Here is a 12,666-nt window from a genome sequence, read left to right as displayed (position 1 = left end):
AGGCAGCCTCACGTATGATCCTTCAGATAAAAGATTCATCAGGCTCATTGCATCAGGATCCCACCGCCATTAATTCTGTCTTTCACTCATTTTATTCCTCTTTATATACGTCTGAATCTCCATCTGGCTCCACTGAATTGAATTCATTCTTAGATAGCCTCAACTTTCCTGTTATAGGCTCCGATGCTGCTAAAAATCTTGACTCGCCATTAACGGTAGAAGAAATTAATCTCGCTGTGAGAAGTATGCAAAATAACAAAGCTCCTGGCCCTGATGGATTTCCAGTGGAATTTTTTAAGAAATTTCAGGATAAATTGTCCCCTTTATTGCATGCTGTTTATAAGGAATCACTGGAACATGGCACTCTCCCTCCCACTTTAAGGCAAGCCTCCATAAGTCTCCTCTTAAAAAAAGATAAGGATCCAACTCTCTGCGGCTCATACAGACCTCTTTCGTTAATAAATGTAGATGCTAAGATCCTTGCTAAAGCCTTGGCTTATCGCTTGGAGAACATTGTGCCAACTATTGTCTCAAATGAACAGACAGGATTTGTTAAGGGGCGACAGTTATTCTTTAATGTGCGGACACTTTTAAATATTATTCACTCTAAAACTATCACCACAACACCTGAAGTCGTAATCTCAGTCGATGCTGAAAAGGCATTTGATAGGATTGAATGGGACTATTTATTTACTGTACTGAAGAAGTTTGGGCTGGGGAATGGGTTCATTTCTTTGATTCGTCTCCTTTACACGTCTCCACAAGCAAGCGTTTCCACTAATGGCATTCAGTCCAATTTTTTTACTCTAGCCCGTGGCACCAGGCAGGGGTGTCCCCTCTCTCCCCTATTATTCGCACTAGCTATAGAGCCCCTGTCAATCTTTCTGAGGTCCTCCCCCACTTTTACTGGGATCTCCCGATTGGGAACAGAATATAAGCTGTCACTTTACGCTGATGACTTACTGTTATATGTCTCGGATCCTGTCCTCTCCATTCCTTCAATTTTATCTGCTTTCCAGAGATTCGGGTCTTTCTCAGGCTATAAAGTGAACGTATCTAAAAGTGAATGCTATCCCATTAATGACTCAGCAACACAGCTCGTACAGTCAGATATCCCTTTTAAGATTAGTCCTTCCGGCTTTAGGTATCTTGGGATCAACGTAACCAGAACGTTAAGCTCTCTTTTTTCTGCTAATCTCTCACCTTTAATGTCTACAATTAAATCTGACCTCCATAGATGGAAAAGCTTACCTCTTTCATTAATTGGAAGAATTAACGCAGTTAAAATGAATATTTTGCCCAAATTTCTATTTCTGTTCCATTGTCTTCCACTTTTCTTACCAAAACACTTTTTTAAAATAATTGATCAAACTATTTCTGACTTCTTATGGTGTGGGAAGGCTCCTAGAATCCGCAAATCCACACTTCAGAGATGTAAATTCAATGGCGGACTGGCACTTCCCAATTTCCAACTGTATTATTGGGCAGCACATATTCAAAAAATTTCATTTTGGTTCAAATCGGTGAATATGCCATGGTGTAAATTGGAGGCACAGTCATGCATTTCATCCTCTTTACCTGCTCTACTTACCTCATCTATTCCATCCAACCTCTCTGTCTTTACAAATAATCAAGTGGGGGGCTTCCGGCTTAGCTGTACATGGGGTGAGACGTGATTAGCGGAGCTCCTGCAGAGTTAATTTTAATTCAACATTTATAGGCACTTTTTGCATCACTCCCACGGCTTTGGTTTTAACTAAATTATTTTCAACGCGGTTACTTCGACAACTTACCACGGAAATGCCTCCAAAGTCCATTAAAGCGGGGAATAACCCTCCAGCTAACCCGCGGCCTGCTGCTCATGCCGTCTCCTCGCCCCGCGGTGATTCTCCTCCTCCGGAGAGCACCTGCGCTGCGCAGGTTCCAGCTGCGGAGTTCAGCCGGCTTAAAACCGAACTCCTCTCCGCTCTCCGCAATGATGTTGCAGCTATATTTCGGTCAGAGCTTCAGGCAGCACTTACCGAGAATTTAACGTCCATTAAGTCCGAGCTGCTTTCTCTTAAAGCCGATCTTTCTGGCAGTATTTCCTCCATGAAGGCGGACGTCGCGGGTCTCGCGACCACGGTCGCTGGGATCGAGCTCTCGCTCTCAAGCTGCTCAGACGACATCGTTGCTCTCCAGAAAAAAGTGGATCACTTGTCGAAAGAATATGTGAGGCTGGAGGACAGATGCGAGGATTTGGAGTCAAGGTCTCGTCGGCAGAACGTACGGATTATTGGCGTCCCGGAGGAGGATCCTGACTCTTCATCTGCAGCCGGTGTTTCCAGGCTATTGGCGGAAGCCTTCTCCCTCGACGCAGAGCCGGTGGTGGATAGAGCCCACCGCACCCTCATGCCGAGACCGAAGCCCGGGGAGCGGCCCCGCGCAATAGTGGCAAGGCTCCATTATTACACCGACTGCGCTGACATCCTGAGAAAGGCGAGAGAGCGGCAGCAGATCAAAGTCCGGGGTATGAGCATCTCCGTGTTCCCGGACCACACAGCCAAGACAGCGCGGGCGCGCGCTGCCTTTAATGACGTGCGCCGTCAACTGCGGGAGATTGAAGGAGTCCGGTATGGATTGCTGTATCCCGCACGGCTGCGTGTAACCCATGACGGCCAGCAGCGGGACTTCGCGTCGCCAGATGAAGCCCTGGCATTCATCAGGAAAATAAAAAAAGTGACTACCAGCTAGTTTTCTGGGACGATTTATCCAGCTTGATGTCCGTGCGGGACTCTGGCCCGGGGTGAGTGAGTGAGTCAATTCAGAAAATGGGACTTTATGTCGTAATTTTTTATTTTTTATTTTTTATTTATTTATTAATTTTTTTTCTTTTCTCTTCTAACTATCAATGGGAACAACACCGTTTTAAATTGATGGCCTAATCATTTCTCTGGTATGATGCCTTGATTAGAAAATATGCACACACCCCTGTCTTTGCTTAAATTGTGTGCATGTGTGTGCGTGTCTGTGTGGGTGTGTGAGTGCATATATGTATATATTATTGTTCTATAGGCCAAAGATCTCCTTAATTTACGTTTGTTGTTACCCTGACAAGACAGCGATCGTCAGAATGCCTCAGATTGATGGTTTCATATGCCTCATATTTTATTTTATTTTTTTTTTAAGGTTTTAACTCTGCAGGAGCTAATTTTGTTTTTGTTTTTGTATTTAGCTTTATAGTCGAAAGCATCTCTTTTCGAGAATGGCTTCCTTTGAAGCCAGCACGGCTGTTTCCATCGTTTGGGGATGGGATCATCTAATGTGCGTTGGGTGGGTGGGCGGGGGTTATGGGATGTTGGCTTTTTGTCTCTGTAGGTATGTATATACTCCTGAGTTTTGTTTGTTTTGGTTTTCCCTTTTACCTCTTTTCCTTATATCTCCTCTGGTGGTGGGTGAGTCGGTCTTATTTTCTCTCAGAGAATGCCTATGAACGATCGTAATCTGCGCAAGCCTGATACTGGATCAAACATTACATTCACTAGCTGGAATGTGAAAGGTGTGAATAATCCAATTAAGCGATCAAAGATTTTTTCACATTTGAAACGCCTGGACACTGACATAGCTTTCCTTCAGGAAACTCATTTGCGAAATAAAGATCATTTCAGACTCAAACGAGCTTGGGTGGGTGATATTTTTCATTCAAATTTTGATTCTAGGTCTAGAGGAGTAGCAATTTTGATCAACAAAAGAGTCAATTTCTCCGTCTCCAGGACAATATCCAATAAGAATGGTAGATATCTTATTGTTGCGGGCACTCTATACTGTAACCCTGTATTGTTGGTGAATATGCCCCTAATTTTGATGACCCCAATTTTACGGATAGGCTGTTTGGCAACCTCCCTTTCTTAAATACGCATATTACAATACTGGGCGGTGATCTGAATTGTGTTATTAATCCTTCTTTGGACCGTTCGAATCCTCGTACTTTGACTCAATCCTCTATGTCAAAATCTATTACCGATTTTACAGTCAAGAACGGGCTTGTTGATCCGTGGAGGGTCTCACATCCTGGAGATAAGGAATTCTCTTTTTTTTCACAAGTACATCAGTCATATTCACGTATTGACTATTTTTTTGTTGATGGCTCTCTTCTCCCCAAAGTTACTTCTGTCGTATACCACCCAATTGTTATTTCGGATCACGCCCCTCTAACTTTGAATATAACATGGTCTGAGCGCCCCCGTTTTTCTTCTCCCTGGAGGTTTAATCCATTGCTTTTATCCGACGATGCATTTAATGGTTCTATATCTGCTTCAATAGATGATTTCATTGCATTAAACAAAACAGATTCTACCAGTTTTTCGCTAGTATGGGAATCACTCAAAGCATATTTGCGAGGACAGATTATCTCTTATTCAGCATACGCCAGTAAAATCCGCAGGGCTAAATTACAGGAGCTCACATCTAAAATTCAGGACACAGACAGACTAAACTCAGTTAACCCGAGTCCGAGTTTACTGAAACAACGGCTTGATTTGCAGTCAAAATTCGATCTTATAGCGACAGCCGATTCTGAACGGCTCCTATTACGCGCTCATGCCAACTATTATGAACACGGCGATAAACCAAGCAGGTTATTGGCTCACCAATTAAAAAGGCAAGCAACGTCGAGACTGATTCCCAGCATTAGAGATTCTAATGGCACACTTACCACCGATCCAATCGCCATCAACACAATTTTTAAATCATACTACTCCTCTCTCTATGAGTCAGAATCTCCACTTGACACAGCAGAAATGACCTCCTTTCTTGATAATATCACTGTCCCTACTATTAATTTGGATGTGGCTAATGGCCTCGATGCTCCTTTCAGCTTGCAAGAAATTGCTGCCGCCATTGAAGCTACGCAAAGCAACAAGGCCCCTGGTCCCGATGGGTTCGGAGCTGAGTTTTTCAAAAAATTCAAAGACAAATTGGCCCCCCTTTTACTTTCAATGTACAATGAGTCCCTTGATCATGGCTCATTGCCTCCCTCTTTAATGCAGGCGTCTATTGCCCTCCTTTTGAAGAAGGACAAGGACCCTGAATCATGCACTTCTTATAGGCCCTTGTCTTTACTGAATGTAGATGTCAAAATTTTAGCCAAAGCACTAGCAATTCGTCTTGATAAGATCCTTCCTAGCATCATATCTGAGGAGCAGAATGGTTTCATCAAGGGACGCCAGCTCTTCTATAATGTTCGTACACTTCTTAATGTGATTCTCTCTAAAGATTCTTCTCCACTCCCTGAAGTTGTTATCGCAATTGATGCTGAGAAAGCTTTTGATCATGTCGAATTTAACTATCTTTTTGCAACACTTCATAAATTCGGATTTGGACACAGGTTTATATCGTGGATTAGACTTCTTTACACTTCCCCTCAGGCCAGCATTCACACCAATGACAACTACTCCACTTATTTTACATTATCACGTGGCACGAGACAGGGCTGCCCTCTCTCCCCTTTGCTATTCGCTCTATCCGTCGAACCACTTTCAATTGCTTTAAGAACTCTTCCTCTATTTCGCGGAGTCTCTAGGTCCAATGTGGAACTTAAATTGTCACTTTATGCAGACGACCTCCTTTTATATGTATCTGACCCTTTAACCAGCATCGCACCAATATTATCTCTGTTGAAGAATTATGGATCCTTCTCCGGCTATAAGGTCAATCTTCACAAGTGTGAATGCTTCCCCATAAACTCCTCTGCTTTACAACTCAAACAATCTGATATCCCCTTTAAACTCAGCCCGTCAGGCTTTAGATACTTAGGGATTAATGTGACCCGCACTCTGCCCTCTCTTTTCACCGCTAATTTTTCCTCACTGGTAACTCGAGTGAAGGCGGACTTACAGAGGTGGAACTCCCTACCATTGTCACTGATAGGAAGAATTAACACAGTGAAAATGACTGTATTGCCTAAATTTCTTTTTTTGTTCCAATGCACTCCTTTATTTCTACCAAAATCTTTTTTTAAATCACTTGACCAAATTGTTTCCAACTTTTTATGGCCCGGTAAGACACCCAGAGTGAGGTATTCGCTTCTCCAAAAATTTAAATTTAATGGGGGTCTAGCACTACCAAACTTTATGCTTTACTATTGGTCAGCGCATATTCACAAACTAATTTATTGGCTTCAGTCTCCTGAGTTATTATGGTGCAGATTGGAGGCTCAGTCACTCTCTTCATCCTCTGTAACGGCCCTACTCTCCTCCTCTTTACCTCTGAATCCCTCTAAGTTTACAAATAGCCCTGTGGTGCTTTCCTCCCTTAAGATTTGGTCACAGTTTAGGCGCCACTTTAAATTTGCTTCTCCATCCATCTATACACCTGTTACTAAGAATCATCTGTTCCCTCCATCACTAGTAGACACCACTTTTATGATTTGGTACAACCGGGGCATTAAGCACTTCAGGGATCTATATAAGGATGGTATCTTTTCCACATTTTCAGATCTGAGGTCAAAGTTCAATTTGCCTGCCTCCCATTTGTTTCGCTACTTCCAGCTTCGACACTGCGCCTCTGCTCTGTTTCCATGCTTCCCTTCCCTTCCTGCTAACCAACCGTGGGATGATCTTCTAACAATGAAACTCAGTCAAAAGTCTCTGATATCTAAGATATATGCACTGTGTATGACATTTGATGATCATTCTGTAGATAAAGCTCGGGAGGGTTGGGGACGAGAGTTGGGCCTTGACTTCACAGGGGAGCTGTGGGATAAAGCTATCCGTAGCATACGATCTAGCACGCCTTGCGCTAGATTTGAACTTATTCAATTTAAGGTGCTGCATAGAGCCCACCTATCAAAATCCCGATTATCGGAAATATATCCGAATGTTGCAGACCTATGCGACAGATGCCAGGGTTCTCCATGCAATTTAAGTCATATGTTTTTCTCCTGTCCTAGGTTACAGAAATTTTGGAGTGATTATTCTGTGATCATGTCTAAAGTTCTGGGTAAAAAAGTTGTTATGGCCCCTCTCTTAGCAATATTCGGACTCACTGTTGACTCCTCACATATCAGCCCCACACAGTCAGAAGTATTGGCTTTCACATCCCTTTTAGCAAGACGTCGTATCTTACTTCTATGGAAATCCCCCAAGTCCCCGTCTATTTCTATTTGGCTTAGTGATGTTATGTTTTTTCTTAAATTGGAGAAGGTGAGATACTCTTTAAAAGGCAACGCAGCTAAATTCGTTCGCAAATGGCAATCTTTCATAGACCACTTTACCGCGTTGAAGACTCTACCCACCGACTGACCCCCCCCTCCCTTAATTTTCTTTTCATCTCCTTAATTTGTTTTTTTTTTATGTTTTATTTATTTCCAGTTAATGGGATATCACTTATGGGCATCTACATTCACCACTGCATTTGTTTTTTGTATGCATTTTTGCTCATACATTACTTTCCTCCTTTGATCATTTCTTGCTCATCTGTTTATTTATTATTTAACGCTACAGAGACTCTGTTCCTTAGTTAGGTTTTGTGTGTTTTAAAAAAAAAAAAAAAAAAGGAGACAATGTATAATGCGTGTGTTTGACTACAGATTTCCATGTTTTCATTGTATGTTGTTTCCTATAAAAAGATCAATAAAAAAAAAAAAAATAAAAAAATAATCAAGTGGTTCACTCCACACTTAAAATTTGGTATCAATTTAGGAAACACTTCAAATTTAAGTCAGCATCTACTTTAGCTCCATTACTGAACAATCATTTATTTCGACCTCCGCTTACAGATTCAACCTTTCTCATATGGCATAATAAGGGCCTGAAAAGTTTTGGAGATCTTTACAAGGATGGTATCTTTCGCAGCTTTGCAGATCTCTCAGGTGAATTTAATCTCCCGCCTTCTCATCTCTTTCGATACTTTCAGATTAGACACTGCGCTAAAGCTTTGTTTCCAGTTTTTCCATCCTCTCCGCCGACTCTACAGTGGGAGGTGCTTTTAAACCATGATCCACTTCAAAAATCACTGATCTCTAAGGTTTACGATGACCTTCTGTCTTTCGATCTCTCTCCAGTTATTAAAGTTAGGGCTGCCTGGGAAGATGAACTGGATCTAAATTTGGAGGATGACTGGTGGGACGCTGCTCTTAAAAAAATTTACACAAGTTCATCCTGCGCTCGTCTTACACTTATACTTTTTAAAGTACTGTTTAGAGTCCACTTTTCTAAAGCTCGACTCTCACAGATCTATCCCAGTATCAATTTACGAATGCGACAAATGTCATGCCTCGTCCTGCAATTTAACCCATATGTTTTACTCTTGCCCACTACTTTCTCGCTTTTGGTCGAATTATTTTGACACCATGTCAAAAATACTCTCGTGAATATAAAAGTCTCCCCCCATGTTGCCATATTCGGGCTCCCAGAGGACCATGGCCGGTTTACTTCAAACCAAAAAGACATTTTGGCTTTTACTTCCTTACTGGCAAGACGCCACCTTCTTCTCCACTGGAAGTCGACTAAGGCTCCTTCTAGTACCCAGTGGCTCAACGACACCATGTTTTTTCTGAAGCTGGAAAAGATTAAATATTCACTGAAGGGTAGTTGCAACAAATTTTATAATAAGTGGCTTCCCTTTCTTACATTCTTCCACTCTCTCCAGTCCCTGCCTCCTGATTGACGGATCCCCCCCCCCCTCTCTTCTCTCATTCCTTTCTTTCTTCCTCCTTTTTATTTATCTTTTTATTTACTTTTCTTTTGTTTTTGGTTTTTTTTTTTTTTTTCCCCCCTTTTTATTCATCTATTTTTTTAATTCATACTGTTTAGCTTAAATACTTAAATATTACTTGTATATAAGAATATAATAATTTTCGTGTATTTGTCATTGTTTTGTGTGGATTTTTTGTTCTGTTCTTAATTCCAAAAAAAAAAAAAAAAAGGAGATATCTTTTTTTTTGTTTATTCCTGTTCAACTGTGCCTTACCCCCTAATAACAAAAACAAAACAAAAAAAAAATCGACGTGTACCCTATGCCTTAAGCTCTGCGTTGGTGTAACGCGGAACCATAAATCAGCCTTTAGTTGCCTGAAGGTGGGAAGGGGGGAACGGATCACCTCGTCTTCACAATTCACACAGGAAGATTTAATTGAATTCTAAATAGGTACATACACCACAGTTCTTTAACTCCGATTCCTCATCATTTCATTTCTTATGTTACAAAACAAATCAATCATGTTAACTGTAAAGAAATCACAACACTGAATGTTCACAAATGGCAACTTTTATTGTTAAAAAAAAAAAACATATACAAATAACCATACACTGTTTATATACACCAAGTTGTATCTAAATAACATTTATGCACTATTGCTGGCTCAAGGAAGGACCGTGCATTTCTTCTGAAGGTGTCGTCGAACAGCTTCAGGTGCATTGCTTGGAAGATCTGAAACCATTGACAGTATGTATTACTAATAGAGCTCCGGTGTTACCCGTAGACAGATATAAATAACATAAAAAATGAACGTTACTTACCGCTGACTCGTGTGCAGTTGCGGGTCCGTACTGTTGGTACTGATCCTTTTATGAGGGTAAGTGTTGATGCAAAACCTAATTTTTACTCTCCCTCGTTGAAACAGCCACACGATACACTGCTTCGAAACAATGGCGGAAGCTCCGGCCGGTGGAGTTAGTTGTGGGCGTGGTTTTACGCAGCAGAGGCTGACCTGTGTAAATTGCTGAATCTGCAGAATCTGAATGGCTCGTAAAAGTCACATGACACTGGAAGGATCATCGGTAACCCTTTCTTTTACAGTACGCTAATAACCAGGTAATACCATGGTAATTACACTGTAATTACCTAGTAGTACCTTCTATTTACCAGGTAATTACATGGTAACTACCGGTTAATGTACCCAGTAAGTACTAGATAATTATCACCTTTTTTTCTTGTACCATGTAATTATGTGTATTTACCATGTAATTACATGGTAAATACCTGGTTATTTAAACTAAACATTACTAGGTAGTTACAAAAAAATGAGATGGGAACTATGAGGGCAACTACAGCTATTTACTAGGTTTATATTCGTAGCTACCAGTCAATTTACCATGTCATTACTCTGAAATTACATTAATTATTTCTAAGTAAGTACGAGGTAATTACTAAGTATTTTTCTGCAAACTACCAGGAACTTATAACCTATATTTGAGGTAGTTACCAGCTAATTACACTTCAATGACCATGTAGTTACCTTGTAATTACTATACATTTCATGGATAACTACCGGGTATTTACCCATTCATTATTGATTTATGTATTATCAATGGATTGGTGCATGTACCCCCGAGGGTGTAAATGACTCTATTGACCTTGTAATTAACCTGATAGTTGCCATGTTTTACCTGGCAATTGGCAGGTACTTACCTTGTAGTTACTTGCCCAGTAATTCTATTTCCTAAGTATTTACCCAATAAATACAGACATTTTTACCTGGCTTTTACTCAGTTATTAAAGTGAAACTGGACTGTAAAAGAAAGCGTGTGTTGTTTCCATAATATTACCTGGTACTTCCTCATTAAGTACAGAAATGTTTACCTGGCTTTTACTCAGTAATTAAAGTGAATCTGGACTGTAAAAGAAAGCGTGTTTTGTTTCCATACTATTACCTGGTAATTGTAGATTATAATTATAAAGATTTGAACAATTGGACCACACCCCCTCACATACCACCACCACCTTGTAACAAATATGCCAAAACAGGTGATCTGTCAAAGACATTTTTTTATCCTTCAAAAGGATAAAGAAAAGAATACAAAATTCTGTATAAAAACATATTGTACAGTATAAAACATATTGCATAGTGTAAAACATTAAACTAGGCACTGTTGAAAATATAGGCACATCCAGTCAATCAATGCAACAAATAAAAAATGCAGTGCATTCAATAACGATATAACAACATATTCCATCCATCCATCATCCCCCGCTTATCCGTTCCCCGGTCGCGGGGGCAGCAGCCTCAGCAAAGATACCCAGACTTCCGTCACCCCAGACACTTCCTCCAGCTCTTCCAAGGGGAATCCGAGGCGTTCCCAGGCCAGCTGAGAGACATAGTCTCTCCAGCGTGTCCTGGGTCTTCCCCGGGGTCTCCTCCCGGAGGGACATGCCTGGAACACTTCCCTAGGAAGGCGTCCAGGAGGCATCCGATACAGATGCCCAAGCCACCTCAGCTGACTCCTCTCAATGTGAAGGAGCAGCGGCTCGACTCCGAGCTCCTCCCTGGTGACCAAACTCCTCACCCTATCTCTAAGGGAGTGTCCAGCTGCCCTGCGGAGGAAACTCATCTCTAAGGGAGCGTCCAGCCACCCTGCGGAGGAAACTCATCTCGGCCGCTTGTACCCGCGATCTTGTCCTTTCGGTCACTACTCAATGTTCATGACCATAGGTGAAGGTAGGTGCGTAGGTTGACCGGTAAATCGAGAGCTTCGCCTTTCGACTCTGCTCGTTCTTCACCACGACACATCGACGGTACATCGACCGCATAACTGCGGACGCTGCACCGATCCGTCTGTCAATCTCCCGCTCCATCGTTCCCTCACTCGTGAACAAGACCCCAAGATACTTGAACTCCTCCACCTGAGGCAGGACTTCTCCACCCACCCGGAGAAGGCACGCCACCCTTTCCCGGTGGAGAACCATGGCCTCGGTTTTGGAGGTGCTGATTCTCATCCCTGCCGCGTCACACTCGGCCTCAAACCGCCCCAGCACATGCTGAATGTCCCGGTCCGATGAAGCCAACAGGGCAACGTCATCTGCAAAAAGCAGATACCATACCTGGAGAGGCATGATAACATATTTAGATCTCAAACTGGCATGTCAAGGACCCCAGTATTATCTGCATCACCCTAAATCTCTTTTTTTTCCAGAGACCCACACAGAAGCAAAGATTTGAGTTAAAACTGGGAAAGAATACAAATACAAAGATGTGCACGGTGCACCACATTTTTACGATTTCTGCAGTCATGCAGTCATTCATGTGTCCACTAGAGGGGAAATAAATGCATTCAATTGTGGTAATTTAATATGTCCACTAGAGGGCAAATAAGTAATTTTAAGGCAGTAACTTATATGTCCACTAGAGGGCAAATAAATGCATTTAAATGTGGTCATTTATATGTCCACTAGAGGGTAAATAAGTAATTTTAAGGCAGTAATTTAGATGTCCACTGGAGGGCAAATAAATGCATTTAAAAATGGTAATTTATGTGTCCACAAGAGGGCAAATAAATGAATTTCAATGCAGTAACGTATGTGTCCACTAGAGGGCAAATAAATGCATTTCAAAGCAGTAACCTTTGTGTCCGATAGAGGGCAAATAAGTAATTTTAAGGCAGTAACTTATATGTCCACTAGAGGGCAAATAAATGCATTTAAATGTGGTAATTTATATGTCCACTAGAGCCGTGATTCCCAACCCCCGGTCCCCGGACCGGTACCGGTCCGTAGAGGCGTTACTACCGGGCCGTGGAATGGCTTGTGTTCCGATCATAATTAGGGCTGCAACGATGCGTTGACGTTGTCGACAAAAAGCGATAATCAAAATTGTCGGCAATTGTCACCAGACGTTTTTTTCCCAATGGAGTGAGGCATCTCACTTCACTTCATCTCATACAATCTCTGCGTACAGCCGTGCTGCACGAC

Source organism: Cololabis saira, chromosome 18 (assembly GCF_033807715.1).
Source record: "Cololabis saira isolate AMF1-May2022 chromosome 18, fColSai1.1, whole genome shotgun sequence".
Classification (NCBI taxonomy): domain Eukaryota; kingdom Metazoa; phylum Chordata; class Actinopteri; order Beloniformes; family Belonidae; genus Cololabis; species Cololabis saira.
Note: the sequence above shows the minus strand (reverse complement) of the source record.